This window comes from Sciurus carolinensis (assembly GCF_902686445.1).
Source record: "Sciurus carolinensis chromosome 14 unlocalized genomic scaffold, mSciCar1.2 scaffold_115_arrow_ctg1, whole genome shotgun sequence".
In the NCBI taxonomy this organism is placed as follows: Eukaryota; Metazoa; Chordata; class Mammalia; order Rodentia; family Sciuridae; genus Sciurus; species Sciurus carolinensis.
Window position 1 is genome coordinate 3,009,522 of NW_025920107.1, and position 27,977 is coordinate 3,037,498.

Below are 27,977 nucleotides of genomic sequence, written 5' to 3' on the forward strand. Positions count from 1 at the left end.
TGACCTTAATGGCACAAGAACAAATTAATAAAAAATTAGAAACAAGAATTAATGCTCTTGAAGAAGCTATTCTCTTTATGCAAAATGAGATCCAAAATATTTAAACTAGAATGACAACTAGATGTCATGCTAACTACAAATGGATTTGTATTACTCCCTTAAAGGTTGATATTAATAGTAATTGGGAACAAGTTAAAACTCACCTTAAAGGAGTTTGAAATAATAGCACCAGATATCAATGCTTTACAACTACAAATAAAAATGTTAAGTCAGGCTCATCTCTCAGCTGTTCCAGCAGATAATTTGGCCTCCCAAATGTTTCAAAATATAAAAACAACCTTATTTAATAGTACATTCCTAAATACAATATTACAATATGACTTGATTGGAGTATGTATATTAATTTAATTCTTTGTCTTCCAGTCTTCCTCCAAGTAATCCTCAGACTAGTCAAGAGAGTAAAAATTCAAGAAGGCCTCTTCACTTTACAAAAAAAGGGAGGGGGAGCTGCAGGGGCATCTGGAATTCCATCCAGTGCTTGACAAAGATCCTCTGGAGGATGTTTGCAAAGGTTCATCCTAAAGGGAATTGCCCGATATTTTGCTCCAGAGCATGGTTTTTTTTTCTGCTGTGTTTTTCTGATAATATATTACTCATTTCAGTCTGAATGGATTGCTTAAGGGGATGAGGGGAATACAACAATAATTCCAGAAAATATTACCTACAATCTGAAAGACAATGGGTCTTTACCACTAACAAAATTAAAAATAAATTTGCAACCATGCAATGAGTCCCTGAAAGCCTCTGGAGAAAATAGATATAGATCTGCCTTTGTCTCCAACAGGCTGGTTAAATTCTAATGATTTTACTTATGTGTGGTGGTGGGATAAAAGAATAAGGTTTCACAACATTCCTTCCTCCCTAAAAAAATAGATCACCCCAATAATAAACGTTGGTGCACAATGCCCTGTAATGGAAAAAAGAGCTACATAAGACAAGGTAATCTGCTCAGTAAGAAGAACATGGCCCCAAGAACCACTGTGACCACTGCCCTCCTATAGCACTTAACTCAGCAATTTAGATATTAACCAGATGGACCTAGTAGAGATGGTCACATGAGATTACTTGTCTATTGCTTTAACTGTGAGAGCTAATAAAAATAGTCCTAGGTCACATAGAGTTTAGATATTAAGGAAATAAACATTGTATTAGCTCATTGATGTAGTTAGATATTCTTACAACAATTGTGATTAGGTAAGGATAATCTGTAAGGTTGCTGTTTTCTGCCTATGCTTTGGAAACTTCTTTAATTTCATTAATCACAAGACTGCCATTATAGCCTGAAGAAAAATGTATATAAACCAGACTTCCCGAGAATAAAGTGGGAGTGATTGCACCAGAACTAGAGTCTGTGTCTTTCATTCTCTATCCATTGCCGATGCTGTCTCTCTGCACCCCATTTAGCTGTGTGGAACCCATGGACTCCTGTTAGGGCTGGACCCCAGCACCAAACCTATTTTTCTTTGAGACAGAACCGCTCTTAATTGTTCAGGGTGTCATCAATCATTCACCTCTCTCAGCCTCCTAAGAGGCTATGTTTATCTGTGACCAACTATACCCAGCTGATATTTACTGGGCTATGCAAGCTTTTCCTTCTTAAGAACTTCAAAACTCATCACGGAAAAACTACATGTGAACAGGCTTAATGATAAAAACAACACAAAAAATTATCCTTCCAGAAAAATTGAAAGTTCCCAGAAATAAATTTTTAAAAATACCCACAAAATATCCAAATGTACAGTTTGCTCTTCTTTTCATAATAATAACTTTCAACATGCTCTGTTTATCAGTATTGTTTTCTTAATGACTTATACTTCTTACTCATTTGTCAATTAATACCTTCATATCTAAAATGTTTTTTCCACTACTCTGATGAATCAATTTTCTTCTTTTAGGGGTCAAAGTATTTTTTCAGTCCTTCAGGGCTATGGTTATCCTTCCTGATATAGGGTTTTTCTTTCATGGGGCTACCTTAGTAACCCAGCAACTATTCTACCTAGGACCTAACAAATTTACCTGTAAAAATTTTCTGTACAGGGCTTGGGAGGTAGCTCAGTCCATAGAGTGCTTGCCTTGCAAGCACAAGGCCCTGGGTTCAACCCCCAGCACTGAAAAAAACAAATCTGAACAAATCTAATAAATATACTCCCAGATTTTGGGGGATTTTTTTATATCACCATGGTGTCAACAGTTCTAAATTACTGAACCAATAACTGAATAAGTTATTTGTAAGAATTAGATGAGAAAAAAGGTACCTTTTCTGGAGGTTGGTATGAAGAGAGGCTTAAGGAGTGAAACTATCATCCAGAGGCAGAAAATGGTAAGAACAGGGAAGGCTGTAGCATGACACAGAGAAAAGCACCAAATGGACCTGTATTTGTATGACCATATAGGGATATGTGAGAAGTAATGACAGAGAACAGCACAGGCAGGAAAAGGGATAAAGGCTGATGGCTGCATATGCAGGATAGCTAGATCAATATCAATGCTGTGGCTGGTAGACATGAAGGGCCTTTGTGAGAATACAGATGAATAATGAGAAGGCAACAGAGCAGTGTGACATTTATGCAGGCCTGAATGGAGGGAGTGTTTCCAGAAATACAGAGGATAGACAATTTTCAGTGACCTGTATAGAAACAAGTTTAATTAAATGAACAAATTTTAAGAAGCTGGGCCAACTGGAATGCTTCCTCTTCTTTCCTTTGCATTTATTTCCAGAGTTACCCAGTTCATTTCCCTTTCCTATTAGGTATTCAAAAGCAATTCATAGATCTTGGTCTTCAATTATTCCTATTACAATTTCTTCCTTTTCAGTAGTTGTACATTAAAATACATATATTTGTTACTAGATATCTAACTCAGGAGACCTATATGAATGAGCTTCATCTTCAGCATTAATTACTTTCTTAATAACTGACTGACATTTATTTATTTATTTCTGAGATAACTTCTTGTTAAATTGCTATGGCTTCACTCTTTGCTGAGGCTGGCCTAGAACTTGTGATCCTCCTATCCCAGTCTCTTGGTTCATTGTGATTTCAGTTGTGTCAATGTACTTCATTGCCTAGGAATATAATTTTTGTATCTTCCTTGTTTTTATCCTTTTTCTTTCCCCAGAGATATGCTCAGAATAAAAAAAATTTGTGTTTTCACTGCATCTGCTTATGACTGAATTAACTTGCAACAGCTCTTCATTTAGACTTCCTCAAGGCAGTTACCTCTCTTGCAAATCAGAATGCGGTTCATGGATCAGTCACATTGGAAACATCCTTAAATGTTTTAGAAACATGGATGCAAAAACCTATTGAGTACAATGTGAATTTTGAACATGGTCACCAAAATTGGATTAAGTAAAGTTTGAGCATTCTTGGGTATAGCTACTCTTTTACCAGTTCCTCTAACATAACTTGCCTATTTGAAATCCTCCTATTTTGTTTCCCAAATTGTAGATGTATTAGTACTTATTATCTTTCAGTGAACATTTTATCAGGGTATACTTTACTGATCCTTTCATAATAGTCCTACCTTTTTTCATTTCCAGATGATATTATCCTGCACCATATTTACATTTCTAGGAAATCAGAAACTTTCACATAGCAATAAATTGCATACATTTATGGTGGATCATTGTGTTTATATTTATTTATTGCAAACCAAATATAGCACTGCATGATCTGGCATGCATTTTTTAATTACTTTCCATTGTTGATAAAGAAAATGACTGTTGGAAAATTTTACTCTGTCTCTCAGACTTGTGTTGTTAGAGGAAACTCACAACTTTTTCTAATGCTGTGCTCTTCCCCTTTCTAATGTTTAATCTGAGTTTACCTCCCTTCGCAATGTATGCCTACTTCTTTTTCTTTCTTTTGTTTTCTGTTATATTTAACTTTCTTATTCTTTGTTCTCTCTTCTTCTCTCCACTCTTTTATTTACCAACTTTCCTCTGATATAAGCTATGGGAAGCGATCCTTATTTAGCAGAATCAGACTAGGCTGAGCCATGGGATGCAGAGACCTGATTTCCAGGAACTAACAGGCAAAAAGGTCTGTCCTACATTACTAGAAAGCATGTGGTGCTGCATGCCGTGGTTCCCTGTCTCCTGGAATATCTCCCCTATGAGGATGTCTTCCCTAACTCCAATCTATCTTGTTGATCACAGAAGAAGCTCCTCCATGTCTTAACCCTCTTTACCTGTGAATTAAAAATAAAAGAGAGTTGAGTGAGTAGTTGTTAGAGGCCAGAGATTGTAAGGCCAGACCCATCATGCCTCCTCTCATCTAAAAAGATTATTGGCTCTTGTTTGTTTCTTGAGTACATAAGTTTTTGGGAAATAGACTGAAAAACAGTCAACATCCTCCTCCACAAGTTAACCCTTTCCTCTTCCACATGGAACATGGCAGAGAGGACATCCACACTAAGCAGATCCTGAAATGGAATTCAACCCCTTTATTGACATTCTCAATTTAATCTGTCACTTAAACTTAATAAGATATGCCACTTGTTATCATTTCACTCTTTTTCCTTTCTATATTTTTCTTATGTTTAATTATTCAACTATTAGATCTACTAGTAGTAAATCTTATTTTATAATATGTGGTTCTTACCTTCTATAGGTCCTGTTATGCCATGTTTTTCTCTTTGATATGCATCACCAGATGAATGACAAATGCACATCTGAGGAAGACTCAGAGAGATGCCCTGTCAAAGTAAACATCAATAATGAGGTGCATAAAGATTTATTAATCACTAAGCTAATACCTAATTTTCCAGTTTTGAAATAAATTAAACTTAAAAACTAGAGAATTATACTTTGAAAGCTGACACATTTTATACCATAAGCTTGTATATCCTCCACAAATAAATTAAATTTTACCTTTTCTTCTTCAACTGGTAAAGGTTACATAGCACTTCCTGGTAGATAGGGATGAGTTTTTCACATTAAAGTCTCCAGAGGAAGCATTGGCCTGTTTGGGGTAGAATTGAGAAGAAACAAGTAGAAATATAGTTACTCCACAAAAACCTCCCCAAGCTGGTACATTGTATAAATAGAAGTTGTAAAAACAAGTGTTGACATTTTAATTACATCAGGAAGGAGAAAACCATATACTCCTCTTGCTCTTGCAATTTTTAAGTGTCTTCCATATTTTTGTTTATCATTTAGGTTTTTACCTTTCTATTTCTTATGCTCTTTTTATTGTTTACTTGTTTTCTTTGCACTTGTCTTCTTTTCTATCATCTGTATCTACTCAATATTCCATTTGTAAAATTCATCCTCCTTCTCCCTCTTTTTCCCTTCCACCACTTACTTTTTGGTACCAGGGATTGAACTGAAGGCTGCTCAACCACTGACCCACAACTTCAATCATTTTACATTTTATTTACAGACAGTCTCACTGAGTGTTTATGGCCTAACTAAATTGCTGAGGTGGCTTTAGACTCATGGTCCTGCTGTTCCAGCCTTCAAAGCCACTGTGATAACAGGTGTGCACCACCATTCCCAGTCCACATTTGCCTATATATTTTAATATTAATTTTGGAATCACTAGTGGCTAAAGTTTTGTTCATTGTACATTATCACTCATCACTTCTCATTGGTTATTAACATTACAAAGATCATTTAATTTTTTATAAGTTAAACATGGGCTTTGCTTCTAAGATTTTGCTACTACTGGTAGTTATTCTTCATTCTTAAAGAATTTTGGATGAGTGAGTGATCCTGGAACTTTTGTCACACTGAGTTAGGACTTTGACAATAAAATATAAACCATGATCAGGTTATATCAAAAGAGAAATTGGTTCAATAATGTGACCACAACTAAGAAGGAGAAATAACTCTATTCAAATGCATACACAAACCTATGCATATCAACACAGAAAACACAAGAGAGAAAAGTGATAAGAAACCATCAAAAACTCTGACTTCCCTGAGAACTTAATCCACAGACATTTTTGTGGAAGATATGCTGTATGAAAATTCAAATATTTGGTTGTAAATAATTGAGAAACTAAGAAAAATAAGAAATAAGATAATGAACTCAATACAGATTTTGAAAGAACACTCTAACAAGGAAATCAAATTACTGAAGAAACTCTGAAAATGATAAATTCACTCACTCAAAAAATATCTGAATGGGAAATATCATCAAAATACTGTATCCAGCAGAAGGAAGAATGTTAAATCCTGATGATGTGGAAGAAGTAGACTTCCATATAGTAATAAGAATGAAAGACATTAAAAAATATATGCAAGAGTTCTGGAATAAGTTCAAAAGACCCAATGGAAGACCTTGAGGAAGGCAAGGAGATATGGATCAATTTTATAGAAAACTTATTCAGGGAGCATATCACTAAACAGTTCCTTACTTATGGGAACAATGGACATGCAGGCACAGGTGCATTTTGAAATCCAAATAGATGTGGCCTATACAGAATCTGTCCAGGATATACTTCAGTGAAAATGCCAAAAATTCATAGCAAATCATTGTTTGTATAAATTCAGGAAAGAAGCCCGAAATCATTTATAAAAGTTGAAACATCTGGTTAAACCTAAAGGCCAGCAGCACATTTAAAGTGATAAAACAGAAATAATGCCAACATTTCTTGCTATCTGTGTCAAAGTTATTCTTCAGAATCAAAGCAGAATTAAAGACAAAAACAAGAATAAACTGAAATAATTCATTACAAGTAAGTAAACATTGTGGAAGATACACAGAGGAATCTGATGTGAACAAAAAGAAAAGTAAAATCAATCATGAGAGCATAGGAAATAATACATTTTACTAGAATAATAGCTAAGCAGATGAGAATTAATAGTGAATTCAATATTAAAAAGCAGCACACACCTCACTATTTTATCACTGCAGGCAAAATATCTTAATTCTTAATTCTCCACCTAAATCATATAGCCTAAAATATACCCAAATATATATTGTCAGTAAGAAACACTGCTGACTTCCAAAGATGTTCACATACTAGAACTGAAATGATGAAAAATGATATTCCATGCAACAAAAGCCAAAGGCAAGAAAGGGTTGTTATACTCATACTTGATGAATTCAAGCAATAATTACCCTCAGGTGACAAAGAAGGTAATTACATACTGATAATGGAAAACACCAAAAAAGAAGATAAATGGTTGTAAATATTTATGCTTGAATGATAGTGCACCCAATTTTATAAAATACACACTACATATCCTCTAGGGACAGATAGGCCCCAATGTTGTAAGAGCAGATGACTTTAATACAACATAACTAGTGGAAAGGTCACCTGAATAAAATATCAATAAATTGCCTCAAATTTAATTCAGAATGACTTAACAGTTGTCTACAGAATGTTTCATCTGATAACAGAATACACCTAGTTTTCAGTAACACAAGGAACTTTATAATATATTAAGTATTAGAATACAAAACAAGAAACAATTAAAATAAAGAAAAGCAAAATCAATCAAGAGACTCAACATATTACAATAGAATAATATTAGAAAACAACACACAGTCCTGGGAAAAACATGTATCCATATGAAGATGAATGAAGTTTGAACCCTAACTCTTACCCTTCACATAAGTCAACTGAAAGTGAATCAAAGACCCAGGAATTATTCTAGTAATGCTGCAACTGCCACAAGAAAAGTAAAGCTGAATATTTCAACATGTTCGTATGGGCTTCATTTTCCTTAAGAAGACTCCTAAAGCATGACAAATGAAACCAAGAATCAGGAGTTGGGATGGCATCAAATTAAAAAGCTTCTACACACCAATGGATACAATTAATAACAGGAAGTAAGTCTACAGAATGGGGGAAGATTTTTGCCCCCTTATTCTCAAATATGGGATTAATATACAGAATATGTAAAAATCTTACAACACTTATCACCAAGTAACAAATGACCCAAGAAATAAATGGACAGAAGTACTACACAGATACTTCTTTGAAAAAGAAATGCAAATGACAATAAATATGTGAAAATAATGTTCAAATTGTCTAGCAGTAAGGGAAATGCAAATGACAATAAATATGTGAAAATAATGTTCAACTTGTCTAGCAGTAAGGGAAATACATTGAAACTTTACTCCATTTAGAATGTCAACTTAAATAAATGCTAACAGGGATGCAAGGAAAAGTTTCACTCATCCATTGTTGATGGAACTGCAAATTAGCACTATCATCCTGGAAAGCCTTATAGAGAAACTTTAAAAAAATAGTAATGGGACCACTGTATGATCCAGCTACCTCAGTTACTGATACATATTCAAAAGATCTAAAATAAGCACATTATTTATTGGTACAAACATAATGTATATAGCAGCACAATTCAACATAGCCAGGTGATGTAATCAGTTTAGGTACCAATCAGCAGATTAATAAACAAACTACATATATATAGTTGTATATATATAAACAAATTATATGTATATGTATATATATAAACACACATATACATATATGTATATAGATGTATATATATGTGTGTATATGATTTTTTAAAAATATTTTTATTTGTAGATGAACACAATATATGTTTTTTTATTGTGGTGCTAAAAATCAAACCCAGTTCCTCACAAGTGCCAGGCAAGTGTTCTATAACCAAGCTACTATCCCAGCACCTAAAATAAAGTTTTTCTAAGTCATAATTGAGAATGAAATCATGGCACCTGCTGGTAAATGAAACAGGAAAACATGTCATACTAGGTAAAAGAGACAAGAGACTTAGAAAGTAAAAGATCTGATCATTTTAAGAATATTTTCTGTCATTTGAAGAAGCAATACAAAAATAAAGGGTAAAAATGGGGAATTTTATGAAGAATAAAAAAGAACAGATGAGTAGAGGATATAAATTAAGTCTGGAAAGAGGGGAAAGCATAGACAGCAACGTAGGAATGAATCTGAACAAACTTTACTGTGTACACATGTGAGAATACCACTGTGACTTCGACCTTTATGTATATCCATAAAGCACAAAATAATCCAACTATAAGCAAACAGAAAGTGATCTGTGGACTAGAGAAAGTTAACATCAGGAGGGAGGATGGAAATGGGAAAATATTGGGTACTTAATTGGAGAAAGTTTTATTCTATGCTTTATAATTATGTCAAAATGAACCCTGATATTATGTTCAATAAAGAACTAAGGAAAATAATTAAACCACAATAAAAACCTACAGAAATTGTATGATCACTTGGAGCATGAACAATATATTTGCATGTTCAATGGTTCACCGATGAAGTTTGGGAGGCACGCAGTGAGTCACTTAGACTCGGAGCAACTGCACCAGGGTTCCAGATGACTATTCAGAGGAGGGCCTGCACAGCCAGATGATTAGGTGCAGAGCACAGTTGCAGGACCTAGGTGGTTTCTTGGTGGAGGAGTCACAGAGAGATGCTTAGGAGTGGAGCGAGTGTTCCAGGAGAGTGGGCAGCTTCTCTGAGGAGGGGCAGCCTAAGGAGACTCTTCAGTGCAGGACAAGTTTCCCAGGCCCATGTGGTAGGTCTATGCCCTTGGGATCATTGCAGAGGAAGGATGCCCAGCCCAGATGGTAGTTGTGGATTGATGGGAAATTCTAGGAGGGAAGATGACCAGCATAACATCCCCACTGGGTGAGTTTCCCCTGCTGGGCAAGGTTTTCCCACAAGGACAGTAAAACCAGAGACACAGACCCAAACAGGTCTTGCCTCTGCCTGCAACCTAGTTTCCCTTTGGATGACCATTGGTCAACAAGTGGAGGTACCTTTGCCCGCTAGCAGGGAATATATACCACCTGAAGTTTACCACCACTAGAGAGGCACCTTCCTTTTTCAGCATTGCATTATCAACTTCCTCCAAGATTTCAGGCTACTGAAGGCTAGGAGATGATATACTACAAATCTTCAGGGACACTATAAGTCATTAGAGAAAATCTTCAATATCTCGGCAATACACTGATACCTGAACAATATGAGAAAACAAGGGAAGAAAATGCCCCAAACAAATCTAGATGTTACATCAATAAAATCCAATGACAGTATGGCAGAAAAAATGTCAGAAAGGGAGTTCAGAGTGTACATAATTAAAATGATCAGAGAAACAAATGATTAGATGAAAGAGCAAATGCAGGCACTGAATGATGAGATGAAAGAGGAAATGCAGGCATTGAATGATCACAACAATTGACAGTTAAAAGAGCAAATACAGGAAGAAAAAAGATCATTTCAAGAAAGAGTTAGAGATATTGAAAAAAAACCAAAAGAAATCCTTTAAATGAAGGAAACAATAAAACAAATTAAGAACTCCATAAATGGAAAAACAATAGGATAGAACACCTGGAAGACAGAACCTCAGATATTGAAGACAAAATATTTAACCTTGAAAACAAAGTTGATCAAACAGAGAAGATGGTAAGAAATCATGAACAGAATCTACAAGAATTATGGGATATCATGAAAAGGTCAAATTTAAGAATTATTGGGATTGAGGAAGGCTTAGAGAAACAAACCAAAGGAATGAACAATCTATTCAATGAAATAATATCAGAAATTTTTCCAAATCTGAAGAATGAAATAGAAAATCAAGTTCAAGAGGCTTATAGGACTCCAAATACACAAAATTACAATGGACCCACACCATGGCACATAATAATGAAAATACCTAACATACAAAATAAAGACAGAATTTTAAAGGCTGTGAGAGAAAAGAACCAAATTACATTCAGGGGGAAAGCAATACGGATATCAGCAGATTTTTCAATCCAGACCCTAAAAGCTAGAAGGACCTGGAACAACATTTTTCAAGCTCTGAAAGAAAATGGATGCCAACCAAGAATCTTATACCCAGCAAAACTTACCTTCAGATTTGACAATGAAATAAAATCCTTCCATGATAAACAAAAGTTAAAACAATATACAAAAAGAAAGTCAGTGTTACATAACATTCTCAGCAAAATATTCCATGAGGAAGAGATGAAAAACAATGATGCAAATCAGCAAAGGGAAGAAGTATCCTAAAGGACTAGTCAAATAAAAGAGAAACCAAGTCATGTCAAAAAAATGAGCCAATTGACCAGGAATACAAATCATATCTCAATAATTACCCTGAATGTTAATGGCATGAAATCATCTATCAAAAGACATAGACTGGCAGAATGGATTAAAAAGAAAGATCCAACAATAAGTTGCCTGCAAGAGACTCACCACATAGAAAGAGATACTCACACACTAATGTGAAAGGATGGGAAAAAACATACCATTAACATGGACTCAGCAAAAAAGCTGGAGTATCCATCCTCATTTCATAATGTGACCTTCAAGTGAAACTTAGAAGGGATGAAGAAGGACATTTCATACTGCTTAAGGGAAGCATAAATCAGCAAAATATAACAATCATAAATATCTATTCCCCAAACACTGGCTCATCCATTTATGTCAAACAAATCCATCTCAATCTCAGAAACCAAATAGACCACAACACAATAATACTAAGTGACTTTAACACACCTCTCTCACCACTGGAGAGATCTTCCAAACAAAAATTGAACAAATAAACCATAGAACTCAATAACACAATTAATGTTTTAGACTTAACAGACATTTATAGAATATACGATCCAACCAAGAGCGAATACACTTTCTTCTCAGCAGCACATGGATCCTTCTCTAAAATACATCATATATTATGCCACAAAGCTAATGTTAGCAAATACAAGAAGATAGAGATATTACCTTGTGTTCTATCAGATCATAATGGATTGAAATTAGAAATAAACAACAGAGTAAAAAACAGAAACTACTCCAAAACCTGCAGATTAAGTAATATGCTAATGTATGATGAATGGATAACAGAAGATATCAGGAAGGAAATTTAAAAAATTCTTAGAGGTAAATGAGAACAAAGAAACATCATGTCAAAACCTCTGGGACACTATGAAAGCAGTACTTAGAGAAAAATTTATTTCATGGAGTGCATTCAATAAAAGAAGAAAAAATCACAAATAAATGACCTCACGCTACAGCTCAAAATGCTAGAAAAAGAAGAAAAGAGCAACACCAAACGTAGTAGAAGACAGGAAACAGTTAAATCACAGCTGAAATCAATGAAATTGAAACAAAAGAAACAAATAAAAAAATTGACAAAATAAATAGTTGGTTCTTTGAAAAAAATAAACAAAATTGATAAACCCTTAGCCACACTAACAAAGAGAAGGAGAGTAAAAATTCGAATTACTAAAATTCAGAATGAACAAGGAAATATCACAACAGACACAAGTGAAATACAAAACCTAATTAGAGGATATTTTGAAAATCTCTACTCCAAAAAAAAGAAAATCTTGAAGATATCAATAGGTTTATAGAGACATATGAATTATCTAAACTGAAGCAGGAGGAGATACACAATTTAAGTAGTCCAATTTCAATAATGAAATAGAAGAAGTCATCAAAATCTACCAACAAAGCAAAGTCCAGGACCAGATGGATTCTCAGCCGAGTTCTACATAAACTTACAGAACCAGAATGAGATTTTTGCCCCTGGCCTGGGCAGGAAGTCCCACCAAGGTCCTCTCCAACAGTCAGTAGTCTATATTGGCCCACAGCAGGGAGTTGTGCCTGTGCATTTCACATCACAGGGAAACCCCTAATTGAATGCCTGGAGCTCCCTCCACTGGGGAGGAGTTTGAGCATCTGAGACCTCATCTCCTCTAACTCCTAATATGTGCATTTTCACTACAGTCCACAATGAACTCATCTCTCAAGGTTCTGTGAAGAAATGTATTTAGACATCTACAGTATATACCTACTTCTCTCTCAAGTTTTCACATTACATTTGCAATCACCTCTTCAATAGTGTGAAAATAAAATGCACAGCCACCCTGCCACCATGACAGATGAGTCTAAAAGACTAAAAATATAGAAAAAGCCAGACTCCACAGTTACTCCCTAAGGTAAACAAAAACCAAGCAAACCAACAAAACCTAGGTTTATTCTTTCAGATTCTAATACCCAAAACACTGTGAACCTTTCCTGCAAGTCAATGACTCCCTAACAAAACTAACACTGGTCCCTGTCTGCAATGCTGATGTGCAAAGGTACAGGTGTTTGTGAGATAAAATTGCTGTCTTGTAACCCACACTTGGGCTAATTGTAAACTTGATAATTCCGCTTATAATACTGTGTAATTTTTCCCCTTTTGTATACCTCTTGAATTTTTGTTTGATAACTGGTCTTTTAAAATCTGGTTTTTCTTGCAAACTTTACTAAATGAAATCCCTTACTTTTCTGAGTCTTCCTCTAACAATAATTTACATTGATTTTTACTACAAATCCTGTTGACTAAAGTCTACCTTATTTTCATCTTCCTAACACTTTACTGCCTATCATCCTAATTTCTATTCTCATCATGCAGGCTTACAGCCTTAAAGTAATCTTTGAATTTGTTATCTCTTTAAATTGCGTATGCCCTCCTCCTTCAGTATAGGCAATTCATATGTCTCTAGAAACCTGTTGATGTCTTCAAATTTTTCTATTTTTTTGGAGTATAAATTTTCAAAATAGCTTCTAATTAAGTTTTGTAATTCAATCATGACTCTTGTGATATTTCCTTGTTCAATGTGAATTTTAGTGATTTGTTTTTTCTCTCATCTTCTCTTTGTTACTGTGGCTAAAGGTTTATCAATTTTGTTTATTTTTTTGAAGAAACAACTATTTATTTTGTCAAGTTTTTGTATTGTTTCTTTTGTTTCAATTTCATTGATTTCAGCTCTGAGTTTAACTGCTTCCTGTCTTCTACTACTTTTGGTGTTGGTCTGTTCTTCTTTTTCTAGGACTTTGAGCTGTCGTGTTATGTCGTTTATTTGTTGAGTTTTACCTCTTTTATTGAATGCGCTCCATGAAATAAATTTTCCTCTAAGTACTGCTTTCATAGTGTCCCAGAGATTTTGGTATGATGTTTCTTTGTTCTCATTTACTTCTAAGAATTTTTTAATTTCCTTCCTAATATCTTCTGTTGTCCATTCATCATGTTTAATCTCCAGGTGTTGGAGTAGTTTCTGTTTTTTACTCTTTCCTTTATTTCTAACTTCAATCCATTATGATGATGATCTGATAGAATACAAAGTAGTGTCTCTATCTTCTTGTATTTGTTAACATTAGTTTTGTGACATAATATATGGTCTATTTTATGTTTTATTTATATACTTATTTATTTTTATTGTGAACAAATGGGATACATGTTGTTTCTCTGTTTGTACATGGCATAAAGTCATACCATATGTGTAATCATAAATTTACACAGGGTAATGTTGTTTGATTCATTCTGTTATTTTTTCCCTTCCCCCCCACACCTCCCACCCCACTTTTCCCTGTATACAGTCCTTCCTTCCCCCATTCTTGCCACCCTCCCTAACCCTAACTCTAACCCTAACACTAACACCTTCCACCCCGCATTATGTGTCATCATCCACTTATTAGCGATATCATTTGTCCTTTGGTTTTTTGAGATGGGCTTATCTCACTTAGCATGATGATCTCCAATTTCATCCATTTGCCTGCAAATGCGATAATTTTATAATTCTTTATGGCTGAGTAATATTCCATTGTATATATATATACCACAGTTTCTTTATCCATTCATCAACTGAAGGACATCTAGGTTGGTTCCACATTCTGGCTATTGTGAACTGAGCAGCTATGAACATTGATGTGGCTGTATCTCTGTAATATGCTAATTTTAAGTCCTTTGGGTATAGGTCAGGGAGTGGGATTGCTGGGTCAAATGGTGGTTACATTCCAAGTTTTCAAAGGAGTCTCCACACTTTCCAGAGTGGCTGCACTAATTTGCAACCCTACCAGCAATGTATGAGTGTACCTTTCTCCCCATATCTTCAGCGAACACCTGTTGTTTCTTGTATTCTTGATAATCGCCATTCTAATTGGGGTGAGATGGAATCTTAGGGTGGTTTTGATTTGCATTTCTGTTATTACTAGAGATGTTGAACATTGTTCCATATGTTTGTTGATTGCTTGTAGATCTTCTTCTGTGAAGTGTCTATTCATTTCATTAGCCCATCTGTCGATTGGATTATTTCCGTTCTTGGTGTAGAGTTTTTTGAGTTCCTTATAGATTCTGGAGATTAGTGCTCTCTATGAAGTATGATTGGCAAAGATTTTCTCCCACTCTGTAGGCTCTTTCTTCACATTGCTGATAGTTTCCTTTGCTGAGAGAAAGATTTTTAGTTTGAATCTATCCCAGTTATTGATACTTGCTTTTATTTCTTGTGCTATGGGAGTCCTGTTGAGGAAGTCTGATCCTAAGTCAACATGTTGAAGATCTGGACCTACTTTTTCTTCTATAATCTGCAGGGTCTCTGGTCTGATTCTGAGGTCCTTAATCCATTTTCAGTTCAGTTTCGTGCATGGTGAGAGATATGGTTTTAGTTTTATTCTGTTGCATATGGATTTCCAATTCTCCCAGCACCATTTGATTTGTTGAAGAGGCTATCTTTTCTCCATTGCATATTTTTGGACCCTTTGTCTAGTATGAGAAAATTGTATTTATTTGGGTTTGTGTCTGTGTCCTCTATTCTGTACCATTGATCCATCTTTCTATTTTGGTACAAATAACATGCTCTTTTTGTTACTATTCCTTTGTAGTAGAATTGAAGATCTGGTATTGTGATATTCCCTGCTTCACTCTTTCTGCAAAGGATTGCTTTAGCTATTCTGGGTTTTTTATTCTTCCAGATGAATTTCATAATTGCTTGCTCTATTTCTGTAAGGTACATCATTGGGATTTTAATTTGAATTGCATTGAATCTGTATACCACTTTTGATAGTATGGCCATTTTGACAATATTAATTCTGCCTATCCAAGAACATGGAAGATCTTTACATCTTCTAAGGTTTTCTTTCATTTCTTTCTTTAGTGTTCTGTAGTTCTCATTGTAGAGGTCTTCCACATCTTTTGTGAGATTGATTCCCAAGTATTTTATTCTTTTCAAGGCTATTGTGAATGGGGTAGCTTTTCCTAATTTCTCTTTCTGAAGATTTATCACTTATGTATAAAAATGCCTTAGATTTATGTGCATTTATCTTATATCCCGCTACTTTACTGAATTCACTTAAGAGTTCTAAAAGTTTTCTGGTAAAATTTCCTGGTTCCTCTAAGTATATAATCACATCATCAGCAAATAGGGATAGTTTGAGTTCTTCTTTTCCTATTCTTATCCCTTTAATTTCTTTGGTCTGTCTAATTGCTCTGGCTAGAGTTTCAAAGATGATATTGAAAAGGAAGTGGTGAAAGAGGGCACCCCTGCCTTGTTCCAGTTTATAGGGGGAATGCTTTCAGTTTTTCACCATTTAGAATGATACTGGCTATGGACTTAGCATTGATGGCCTTTACAATGTTAAGGAATGTTCCCTCTATTCCTATTTTTTCTAGTGTTTTGAGCATGCAGGGTTGCTGTATTTTATCAAATACTTTTTCTACATCTATTGAAATAATCATGTGATTCTTAACTTTAAGTCTATTGATATGGTGAATTACATTTATTGATTTCCTGATGTTGAACCAACCTTGCATCCCTGGGATGAAACCCACTTGATCATGGTGCACTATCTTTTTAATTTTTTTGAATGCGATTTGCTAAAATTTTGTTTAGAATTTTTGTGTCGAAGTTCATTAAGGATATTGGTCTGAAATTTTCTTTCCTCAATGTGTCTCTTTCTGGTTTAGGTATCAGGGTAATATTGGCTTCATAGAATGAGTTTGGGAGGGTTCCCTCCTCTTCTATTTTATGGAATACTTTGAGAAGTATTGGGATGAGCTCTTCTTTAAAGGTTTTGTAGAACTCGACTGAAAACCCTTCTGGTCCCGGACTCTTCTTTGTTGGTAGGCTTTTGATGACTTCTTCTATTTCATTACTTGAAATTGGTCTATTAAATTGTGTATTTCCTCCTCGTTCAGTTTAGGCAATTCATATGTCTCTAGAAACCTGTTGATGTCTTTGAAATTTTCTATTTTGTTGGAGTATAGGTTTTCAAAATAGCTTCTAACTATGTTTCATATTTCAGTCATGTCTGTTGTGATATTTCCTTGTTCATTCCGAATTTTAGTGATTTGGGTTTTCTCTTGTCTTCTCTTTGTTAGTGTGGCTAAAGGTTTTTCAATTTTATTTATTTTTTCGAAGAACCAACTACTTATTTTGTCAATTTTTTGTATTGTTTCTTTTGTTTCAATTTTGTTGATTTCAGCTCTGAGCTGAACTACTTCCTGTCTTCTACTACTTTTGGTATTGGTCTGTTCTTCTTTTTCTAGGGCTTTGAACTGTAGTGTTAGGTCATTTATTTGTTGAGATTTACTTCTTTCATTGAATGCGCTCCATGAAATAAATTTTCCTCTAAGTACTGCTCTCATAGTGTCCCAGAGATTTTGATATGATGTTTCTTTGTTCTCATTTACTTCTAAGAATTTTTTAATTTCCTTCCTAATATCTTCTGTTATCCATTCATCATATAATAGTATATTGTTTAATCTCCAGGTAAGGAGTAGTTTCTGTTTTTTACTCTTTCATTTATTTCTATCTTCAATCCATTAGATCTGATAGAATACAAGGTAGTGTCTCTATCTTCTTGTATTTGCTAACATTAGCTTTGTGGCATAATATATGGTCTATTTTAGAGAAGGATCCATGTGCTGCTGAGAAGAAAGTGTATTCGCTCTTGGTTGGATGGTATATTCTATAAATATCTGTTAAGTCTAAATTATTGATTGTGTTATTAAGATCTATGGTTTCTTTGTTCAATTTTTATTTGGAAGATCTGTCCAGTGGTGAGAGAGTCTTATTAAAATCACCTAATATTACTGTGTTATGGTCTATTTGGTTTTTAAAATTGAAAAGGATTTCTTTGACATACATGGATGAGCCACTCTTTGGGGCATAGATGTTTATAATCGTTATATCTTGTTGACTTATGCTTCCGTTAAGCAGTATGAAATGTCTTTCTTTATCTCTTCTGACTAACTTTGGCTTGAGGTCCACATTATCTCAAATGAGGAGGGATACTCCAGCTGTTTGGCTGAGTCCATGTGCATGGTATGTTTTTCCCCATCCTTTCACCTTTAGACTATTGGTATCTTTTTCTATGAGGTGAGTCTCTTGCAGGCAGCATATTCTTGGATCTTTGTAATCCAATCTTCCATTCTATGTCTTTTGATTGATTAATTCAGTCCATTAATATTCAGGGTTATTATTGAGATATGATTTGAATTCTCATTCATTTGTTTCAATTTTTAAATTATTTATATATTTATTTTTTTGACACGACTTTGTTCCTCCTTTATATGACAATTCAGAAGAAGTCATCAAAAGTCTACCAACAAAGAAAAGTCTGGCCCCAGATGGGTTCTCAGTCGAGCTCTACAAACCTTTAAAGAAGAGCTCATTCCAATACTTCTCAAAGTATTCCATAAAATAGAAGAGGAGGGAAACCTCCCAAACTCATTCTATGAAGCCAATATCACCCTGATACCTAAACCAGAAAGAGACACATTGAGGAAAGAAAATTTCAGACAAATATTCCTTAATGAACATCGACGCAAAAATTCTAAACAAAATTTAAGCAAATCACATACAAAATCATAGTAAAAAGATAGTGCACCATGATCAACTGGGTTTCATCCCTGGGATTCAAGGTTGGTTCAACATTAGGAAATCAATAATTGTAATTCACCATATCAATAGACTTAAAGTCAAGAATCACATGAGTATTTCAATAGATGCAGAAAAAGCATTTGATAAAATACAGCATGCCTTCAGGCTCAAAACCTTAGAAAAAATAGGGATAGTGGGAACATTCCTTAACATTGTAAAGGCCATCAATGCTAAGTCCATGGTTAATATCATTTTAAGTGGTGAACAACTGAAAGCATTCCCCCTAAAAACTGGAGAAGGCAGGGATGTCCTCTTTCATGACTTCTTTTCAATATCGTCCTTGAAACTCTAGCCAGAGCAATTAGACAGACCAAAGAATTGAAAGGGCTATGAATAGGAAAAGAAGAACTCAAACTATCCCTATTTGCTGATGATATGATTATATGCTTAGAGGAACCAGGAAATTTTACCAGAAAGCTTTTAGAACTCATAAGTGAATTCAGTAAAGTAGCAGGATATAAGATCAATGCACATAAATCTAATGAACTTTTATTCATAACTGATGAATCATTGGAAAGAATAATTAGGAAAACTACCCCATTCACAATAGCCTTGAAAAAAATAAAATACTTGGGAATCAATCTCACAAAAGAGGTGAAAGACCTCTACAATGAGAACTACAGAACACTAAAGAAAGAAATTAAAGAAAACCTTAGAAGATGGAAAAGTCTCCCATGTTCTTGGATAGGAAGAATTAATATTTTCAAAATGGCCATACTATCAAAAGTGGTATACAGATTCAATGCAATTCCAATTAAAATCCCAATGACGTACCTTACAAAAATAGAGCAAGAAATTATGAAATTCTTCTGAAAGAATAAAAACCAAGAATAGCTAAAGCAATCCTTAGCAGAAAGAGTGAAGCAGGGGGTATCGCAATACCAGATCTTCAACTCTACTACAAAGGAATTGTAACAAAAACAGCATGGTATTGGTAACAAAATAGAAAGATGGATCAATGGTACTGAATAGAGGACACGGACACAAACCCAAATAAATACAATTTTCTCATACTAGACAAAGGGTCCAAAAATATGCAATGGAGAAAAGATAGCCTCTTCAACAAACGGTGCTGGGAGAATTGGAAATCCATATGCAACAGAATGAAACTAAAACCATATCTCGCACCATGCATGAAACTGAACTGAAAATGGATTAAGGACCTCAGAATCAGACCAGAGACCCTGCAGATTATAGAAGAAAAAGTAGGTCCAGATCTTCAACATGTTGACTTAGGATCAGACTTCCTCAACAGGACTCCCATAGCACAAGAAATAAAAGCAAGAATCAATAATGGGGATAGATTCAATCTAAAAATCTTTCTCTCAGCAAAGGAAACTATCAGCAATGTGAAGAAAGAGCCTACAGAGTGGGAGAAAATCTTTGCCAATCATACTTCATAGAGAGCACTAATCTCCAGAATCTATAAGGAACTCAAAAAACTCTACACCAAGAATGCAAATAATGCAATCAACAAATGGGCTAAGGAAATGAATAGACACTTTACAGAAGAAGATCTACAAGCAATCCGCAATCATATGGAAAAATATTCAACATCTCTAGTAATAAGAGAAATGCAAATCAAAATCACCCTAAGATTCCATCTCACCCCAATTAGAATGGCGATTATCAAGAATACAAGCAACAACAGATGTTGGCAAGGATGTGGGGAGAAAGGTACACTCATACATTGCTGGTGGGGCTGCAAATTAGTGCAGTCACTCTGGAAAGCAGTGTGGAAATTCCTCAGAAATCTAGGAATGGAACCACCATTTTTCCCAACTACCCACTCCTTGGCTTATACCCAGAGGACTTAAAATCAGCATACTACAGAGATACAGCCACATCAGTGTTCATAGCTGCCCAATTCACAATAGCCAGATTGTGGAACCAATGTAGATGTCCTTCAATTGATGAATGGATAAAGAAACCATGGTATATATATACAATGGAATATTACTCAGCCATAAAGAATGATAAAATTATGGCATTTGCAGACAAATGGATGAAATTGGAGATCATCATGCTAAGTGAGATAAGCTCATCACAAAAAAACAATGGATGAATGATATCACTAACAAGTGATTGACGACACATAATGCAGGGTGGGAGTGGTTAGTGTTAGGATTAGAGTTAGGTTTAGGGAGAGGGGCCAGAATGGAGGAAGGAAGAACTGTATAGAGGGAAAAGAGGGGTGAGAGGGGTGTAGGGAAGGGAAAAATAGCAGAATAGATCAAACAACATTACCCTGTATAAATTTATGATTACACAAATGGTATGCCTTTATGTCATGTACAGAGAAACAACATGTATCCCATTTGTTTACCAAAAAAAAAAAAGAATTTGCTATCTCTCTCACTTCCTGACTCAAAACAATAGTCAACTCCTGTCATTTCTTCTCTGCAATGTTTCCTACAGAAGATCTTCCCATAGCTACTACCCTTGTGAGCTATTTATTACTCACTTCATGTGTAAATCATTCCAGAATCCTAGGGGTTTATCTCTACATATTTAATCCCTCAAAAGGATCTGGGTTATATTACAATATGGGTTCTAATTTTAACTCAAAAGCTGCTGCTATGGAATAACTTTAAGTCTTTTTCTAAAAGAGAGCTCTCTCTGGAATCTTCCAGGTCAGCATTTGACTCCTATCTAGTTTTTGTTTCCTCAAGCAAATTAACCCTAGTTCTTTCATCCATATATTCTATAATATAACTTTGAATTCCCAGTCTTCACCCTCCTCTGGGTATGGAAACAGTACTGTAAGTCACTGCACAAAGGGTCTGGGATTAAGGAGGAGTTATGGAGTTAATCATTACTAATTAAGTCAAGTTCTTCTTTAAAAACTAACAACCACCACAACAAAAAAAACCCAAAACCTAAACAAACAAATTCTTTCTGAGATAACTAGTGGCATACTCATTTTTAGAGACCCCAAAGAGTTTATATCCCTGTTGTCAAGTTGCCTGCTTAAAGTCATATATCCAGTAAGTGATAAGGTATAAATCTAAATCCATGTTTGATCATTTAAAGCCCATTCTCTTTAATCTATTTTCTCTGTCTTTAATTGCCACACTCAATTACCTTCTATGGCACCTTGCATGTAGTAGGTACTGAGTGGGTATAAATTAGGCTAACGTACTAATGTGTAACTGGAGACAAAGTGTGGTTAATGCTGGTACTTTTTATTTGCATTCACATCCACAGAGAGTATGATTATAAATTATGGGACTTTTAAGAAAAGAATAACCTATTTGACCTGGAGGTCAGCATCAGCCAAAGGTTTCTGGCCTCCAAGAGTAAAATGGCCTCCTTCTATGATCATGTTGGTGAGCTGCAGTTTGGAGGCAGCTTTCCTGTAAACTACTTCTTCCAGAGTGTCTTGGCCAATCAGTCAAATAACTTTCACAGTCCTGTACATAAGTCAAGTGAGAAGAGTGTGCTATGAGTCTGCAAACCTGCAGGGAAAAGCTTGCCAGAAAAATATACCAAAAAGGAAACAGAACCGGAGACCATATTAAGGAAACAATTCAAAGGACATTGCTCACTTGGACCTGAGCATTTCTTAGAGAGATCTGGCCTCAACTTCTCTCTGAACCTATCCCAGTAGAGTCAGGGAAAAAATAATGAAGTGACCACAATTGGTACTTCATCTATAGCCAAGGACAACCTCTGGGAGGCATGTTATTCTGAGGTCAAAGGGTAGGTCTACAACCTCTTAACCCCATTTTTTTTTTCTTTTTCATGGTACTAGGAAACAAATCCAGGGGAGCTTTACCAATGAGTTATATCCCTAGCCTTTTATAAAAAAAAAAAAAGTTTTATTTTTATTTATTTATTTATATATTTTTAGATGTTGATGTACCTTTATTTTATTCATTTATTTATATGTGGTGCTAAGAATTCAACCCAGTGTCTCACACATGCTGGGCAAGTGTTCTACCACTGAGCCACAACCCCAGAATATTTTATTTTGAGACAGAATTTTGGTAAATTGCCAAGGCTGGACTTGAGCTGGTGATTCTCCTGTCTCAGACACCCAAGTTGCTATGATTACAGGTATGTGCCACCATACCAGCTTTCACTCCATTTTTAAACTGAGTTAGGTTCTAACTAAAGCCTAAAAGTTTCTCTAATCATTTTGCAATTTAACTGTTCTTTATAACAAAGTGAAACTGAGATCTTTTCTCATCCTTCTGTCTCTCCTACTCACTTTCTCTATCCTCCTCACTTTCACACTCTTTCTTTTGCACACCCTTTCTCTTTCCCTTTCCTTTCCTCTCATTTTCTCTCTTACCCTGCAGGGAGACACTCTGCTTAATAAACTCCCTTATGTGAAAAAAAAAAAAAAGAAACTGAATTGATCTTGTGATCCACTGAACACAACTCTGCAAATCAGTGCCAAAATGGGGTTAAAACCCAGAGGTTCTCAAGTCCAAGTGTGACACTGTTTTCAGGACTACATTCTTCACCTTCCTTCCCAATCCAGAACTACAAGCCAAAAGAGCAGAAAAATTAAGATATCTAACTCACTCACTTGTTTTGGCCAACTTGGTGAACTCTGGCAGCTGCTTGTAAGTCATTTTGAGGATTAAAATCACTGTCAACAAAAATAACAGTATCTGCTGCTGTTAAGTTCATGCCAATTCCACCTGAAAACCATGCAAAAAAGAAGCATGATCAGCAACACCCTGCATCCTTGCTGGTATAATTCTCATTTTGCAGATGCTGAAATGGAAACACAGCTAGCTTAAGGGACTTATTTGAAGTTGCACCACTAGAAGATAAAAGAGTCAGGACTCCATCCCATATTCCAGAATCTGTGGTTATTACTCCTGGGTTTGAGACAGGGTTCTGCTATGTTGCCCTCACTGACCTTGAAATCCTGGTCTCACAACATTCTTCTGCCTCAGCCTCCTGAGTAACTGGGACTGTAGGCATGCACTACTGCACCTGGCTCCAGAAACATTTTATCCACTCTATCCTACTACTATCTGGGCAATCATTTCATTTAAAAAAATGTGTTCCATAAAAATTATCTTCCTCTTTATTTGATGTTGTATAGTGCAGCCCTTCTTTACTAGGGAATATTTTAAACTGTATATAGTTGTTTGGGACATAGTCATAAGCTATCATTGCCACCCACTGGCAATATGTGGTAATAACCTCACCTCTTGAAAGTTGGAAGGAAACCCATTAAATGAAAATGCTGCAGAACTATAGCAAAAATGTGATAGCAAATATGACAATCAGTGTTTGGAAAGGTTAATATCCAGGACTGCTTCATATCCTAGATAATGTACTGAGGTCTCCAAGGAGATTAACGGAAAAGCAGAAGTTTCTTACTTTCTAATTTTAGATGATTCAAACCTCTGCTCTCTAAACATGAATAATAAAATCTTTAAAACACAAATGGAATTCCTCTCCCATCCTGACAATGCATTTGACCAGTTGCTTCAAGTTTTTCCTAAGACTAACCGTGCGACAACTGAATGAATGTCTCTTATGCAGGGTGAGGCACATGATCTTGGAAGAGACTGAGGCCAAAGGAGTCTGATTATATCTTATTATTGAGTTTATTAGACAGATAAGGTATGCTGGAGAAATAATCTTCTTATACTCAAGGATTATATCTAACACTTCTTTTATATACCCATATCATGAAAAGCCCTTAATAAATGCTTTCTAAATAAGTCTGAACTTTCTTTTCATAAAGATATTAATCTCTCTTTCATCAAGGACACATGTCCTTTTTGTATTTCTGTATGTATTCCATACAAATTAAGGTCTATAAAAAATAGGATAATGAGACTCAGATTATGAATTCAAAATTAATTGAACATCTTTTTGATTCAGTATGTAAGGATAATTCCATCTCCCCAAACTGATTTCAAATTATTTAATAGTATATGAAAGCACTCCATAACTGACAAATCACCACAGATGTCATGATATTTATGGTTTAAGTCATATGGACAATGCCATAATAATTACAAATAGCTGGAAGTTTTACTATGATCACACTTTAAATAACAAAATGTTTGTTAAACTTTACAACACTATTCCAGGGGTACTTGTGGAGGAGGAGCAACTAGCAAAGAGATTATCTTATTTTCCAAATTCATGGCTGGGAAGGAGAGCTGCCTCCACTGAACATCAATAAAACTTCCTCAAAATTACAAAAAAAAAAAAAAAATCCAGGACATTCCCAGGTCAGAGGTCAAAGCAGATCAGAATTACTTTCCAATAAGCTCAGATTCCAGTCTCACTTCTTTGTGACATCACAGTTTGTTAGGTTGAACAGAAAAGAGCTCCAAAGTAGAAGTCCAGTACTATGCTATGTCAACTGCCTTGATTTATTATACTCTTTTGTAATAACCTCACCTTCAGAGAATTATGAAAAAAATGTACCAATATTTGGGATGTAAGAGTACTATACCACTCCTTCTTTGTCTGCTTTCATCAATACCTATGTGACTTACCTGCCCTGGTATTCAGGAGATACATTAAACTGGGCTGCTGTCCAAAGTTTTTTATAGCCAGGAGTCTCTCTTCTCCTCTCAGGGAACCATCCACATGCTCATAGCTGTAGTCTTTACATAGAGAAGAACAACAACAAACAGATCTTATCTCTTTTCAGGGACTCTTCAGGAAATAAAAAAGTCAAGTCATTCCTAAACCAAATGTGTCTATTGTCCTTTCCATATCCAGGCATGACCCTACTTTATATAAATCCCATGGGAAAAATCTAGATTTAGGGAACAATACATCACTTTACAAAACAACTCACCATAACACTTTATCCTGAGTTTTTAAAACACATGCAGCCAAAGTTTTGGCACTTAAAACAGAATTAACATTAAATCTTGACTATTCCTAGGCACCCACTATGGCAGTTTCTATTTGCTGAGACATAATCCTTACTTAGGCAGGCAGTAAGACAAGCACTTAGGAGACTGATTACCCAGCATCTGCTTTTCAATGAAGCTTTGGGCTTTCCACTTACCACCATGCATCAGGTCAGGAAGGGAAATTATAAACTCATCATGTTTAGACAATGAAGATTCCTCAATGTGCCAGTGGCATTTCTGCAAGTATCCAGGTTACTGCAGTACTTGGAGGGTATTAAGTGAATCTGAAAGACCACTCTGAACTAAATTTTAAAACTCTTAGTTCTGCAGCTGGTAATCTACCAAAGGCTCAAAATCATCCACTGTTTAAGCTTTTTCCTGTTATCCCACATCAATTTCATTACATATAAAACAGAGTTCTCAGGTAATTTCCTACATTCCCTATTGTCCATAGAAATAATTGGTCTTACCTTCCCCTGCTTGATTTGTGAGATCTCTATGTTATCAATATTCATTTTCTTACTAATACTGAATAAGTACACAAGTGTTGAGCTGAATGTTGCAAGACACTGAAAGTTTATGTCACTGAAACTTGACTTGTCATACATTTTTGAAGATACTCAACATTTTCACATCTGCTTCACATAGTGCTGTGCCCTTTCCTCATCTACTTTTGGTTCTGAATAATGTTTCTGAACCTTTTTCCTGTGTAACATTCCCACACTCATTATTCTTCATGGACCTATTTGATCATTAAATCTAAGAAAAGTCTTAAGTAATGTGGTGGCCCAGGGGAGTCGCTTCTGCAATCCATATAGTTTTGGAGAATATCCAACATCTGGGTCATTTGGGAGAAAAGTAAAACCCAATGGCCCCTAGCAAGGAAAATAAAAGAAGAAACTCTAGTAGTATTTAGGATGAGTTACCCTCACACAAAATTTATCAAATAATACAATTTTATAAGTAAGTCAAATGCTAAAGTAGAAATGTAAATGTCACATAACTTTCTCAGAAAGTCTACATAATTAACACAAGAATACAAAGTGCCTCCACATGAAGCTGCATCCTTCAGAGCAGTTTTAAAGCTACAGCAGAGATATTCTCAGGGCATGTGTCAATTCACCAGGAACTATGGAAGCCCTAGAGCAACCAAGGTGCCTATTTCTGGAATGTCACTTCACTCAATAAAAAAAAATATATAATCTTTCACTTTAATAGTAAAATAAACAAACACATGAAGAATAAAGGGCAAGATTTGCTTATTTGTGTATCCCTTCCCCAAGATCCTAAAGAGCTGTGGTCAGCTATCTACTGCTGTTCCCCACTTGGGGGTGTAAGTCATTATCATCTAGAAAAGTCTGAGAAGCATCACTTTAGAGAAGCAATCCCCTATGATACATGAGGAAACTTACATATAGATAGTGAAGGGAGGAAAGAATTCAAAATAATGCATTAAGAACAAAATCAAGCTGAGAGCTCTTTGTTATCAGATATTGTTTTAAAATTTGCCTGAACAAAGAAGTATCTTGTGGACAAAACAATATTGTTTTTAAGAAGATGAACTTAATTAAATCTTACCACAAAGATAAATCAAGAGTTGGGGAGAGCTTCTGCCAGATTCTAGTCCAAATTTTGGGGAAAATTTGAACTTGAAATTTGAACTTGAAGATGAGTACCTCAATTCTTATCTCATCTCTGACATTTGCTAACTATATAACTTTGTACAAGACCTTTCTGGCTCTGTGACATAAAAAACTTGGATGGAAGGTATTTATGGGTTTTCCTCCATCTCTAACACACCCATAGTAGATAAGTCAAAGAAAATTAAGCACAGTAATACATGCAATTATTTAACTTACAAAAGATTGGAAAATTTTGCCAAATCTGAAGTTTTAGGTTAGTTCAGGCCACACCTGGGGCAGTCATCCTAAAAGGACAATTTTGAAATTCTGATCTTCTGATGCCCAGCTCACATTTCTGGGAAAGATTATTCCAATTACCCCTTGTTTTTATATCAAACCCCACAGGTTAACAATGAATGCCTGTTATGAATGAATGCTTGCTGAGCCTTTATTATGTGTTGATTCAGCACAAGGTCCCAGCAGGCAATTATAAAAGAAATGCTCAATGCTGACTCTGTCCTTGTGACTCCAAACAATATAGCTGGACTGAGGAGGTGAACATACACTGATTAACAAGGCAGTAGATTAAAGTAGGGCTTGCCAAGTGCTGGAGTGGGATCCTAAATGCTATAGGAATTCAGGAAAGAAAGGATAATGGTGGGTAAGAGTGGGGAGGGTTGAGGTGGAATGGGGTGGGTGTATAATTTCAGAGAAAGTAGACCCTGAATTAGAGTCTTGTAAAAGAGGAAAACTTGAATCAGTCT

At 35.3% G+C, this 27,977-nt stretch overlaps 1 long non-coding RNA gene across 1 annotated transcript; it reads right to left on the reverse strand.

The window, feature by feature from the left end:
• Positions 1-1,361: 1,361 nt before the first annotated feature.
• On the reverse strand, positions 1,362-12,659 carry LOC124973295 (uncharacterized). Its single transcript, XR_007106663.1, has 4 exons — positions 12,538-12,659; positions 4,934-5,024; positions 4,665-4,758; positions 1,362-4,251 (listed from the first exon to the last, which is right to left on the reverse strand). It is a non-coding gene; the product is annotated as an uncharacterized LOC124973295 (long non-coding RNA).
• Between the last annotated feature and the right edge of the window lie 15,318 nt (positions 12,660-27,977).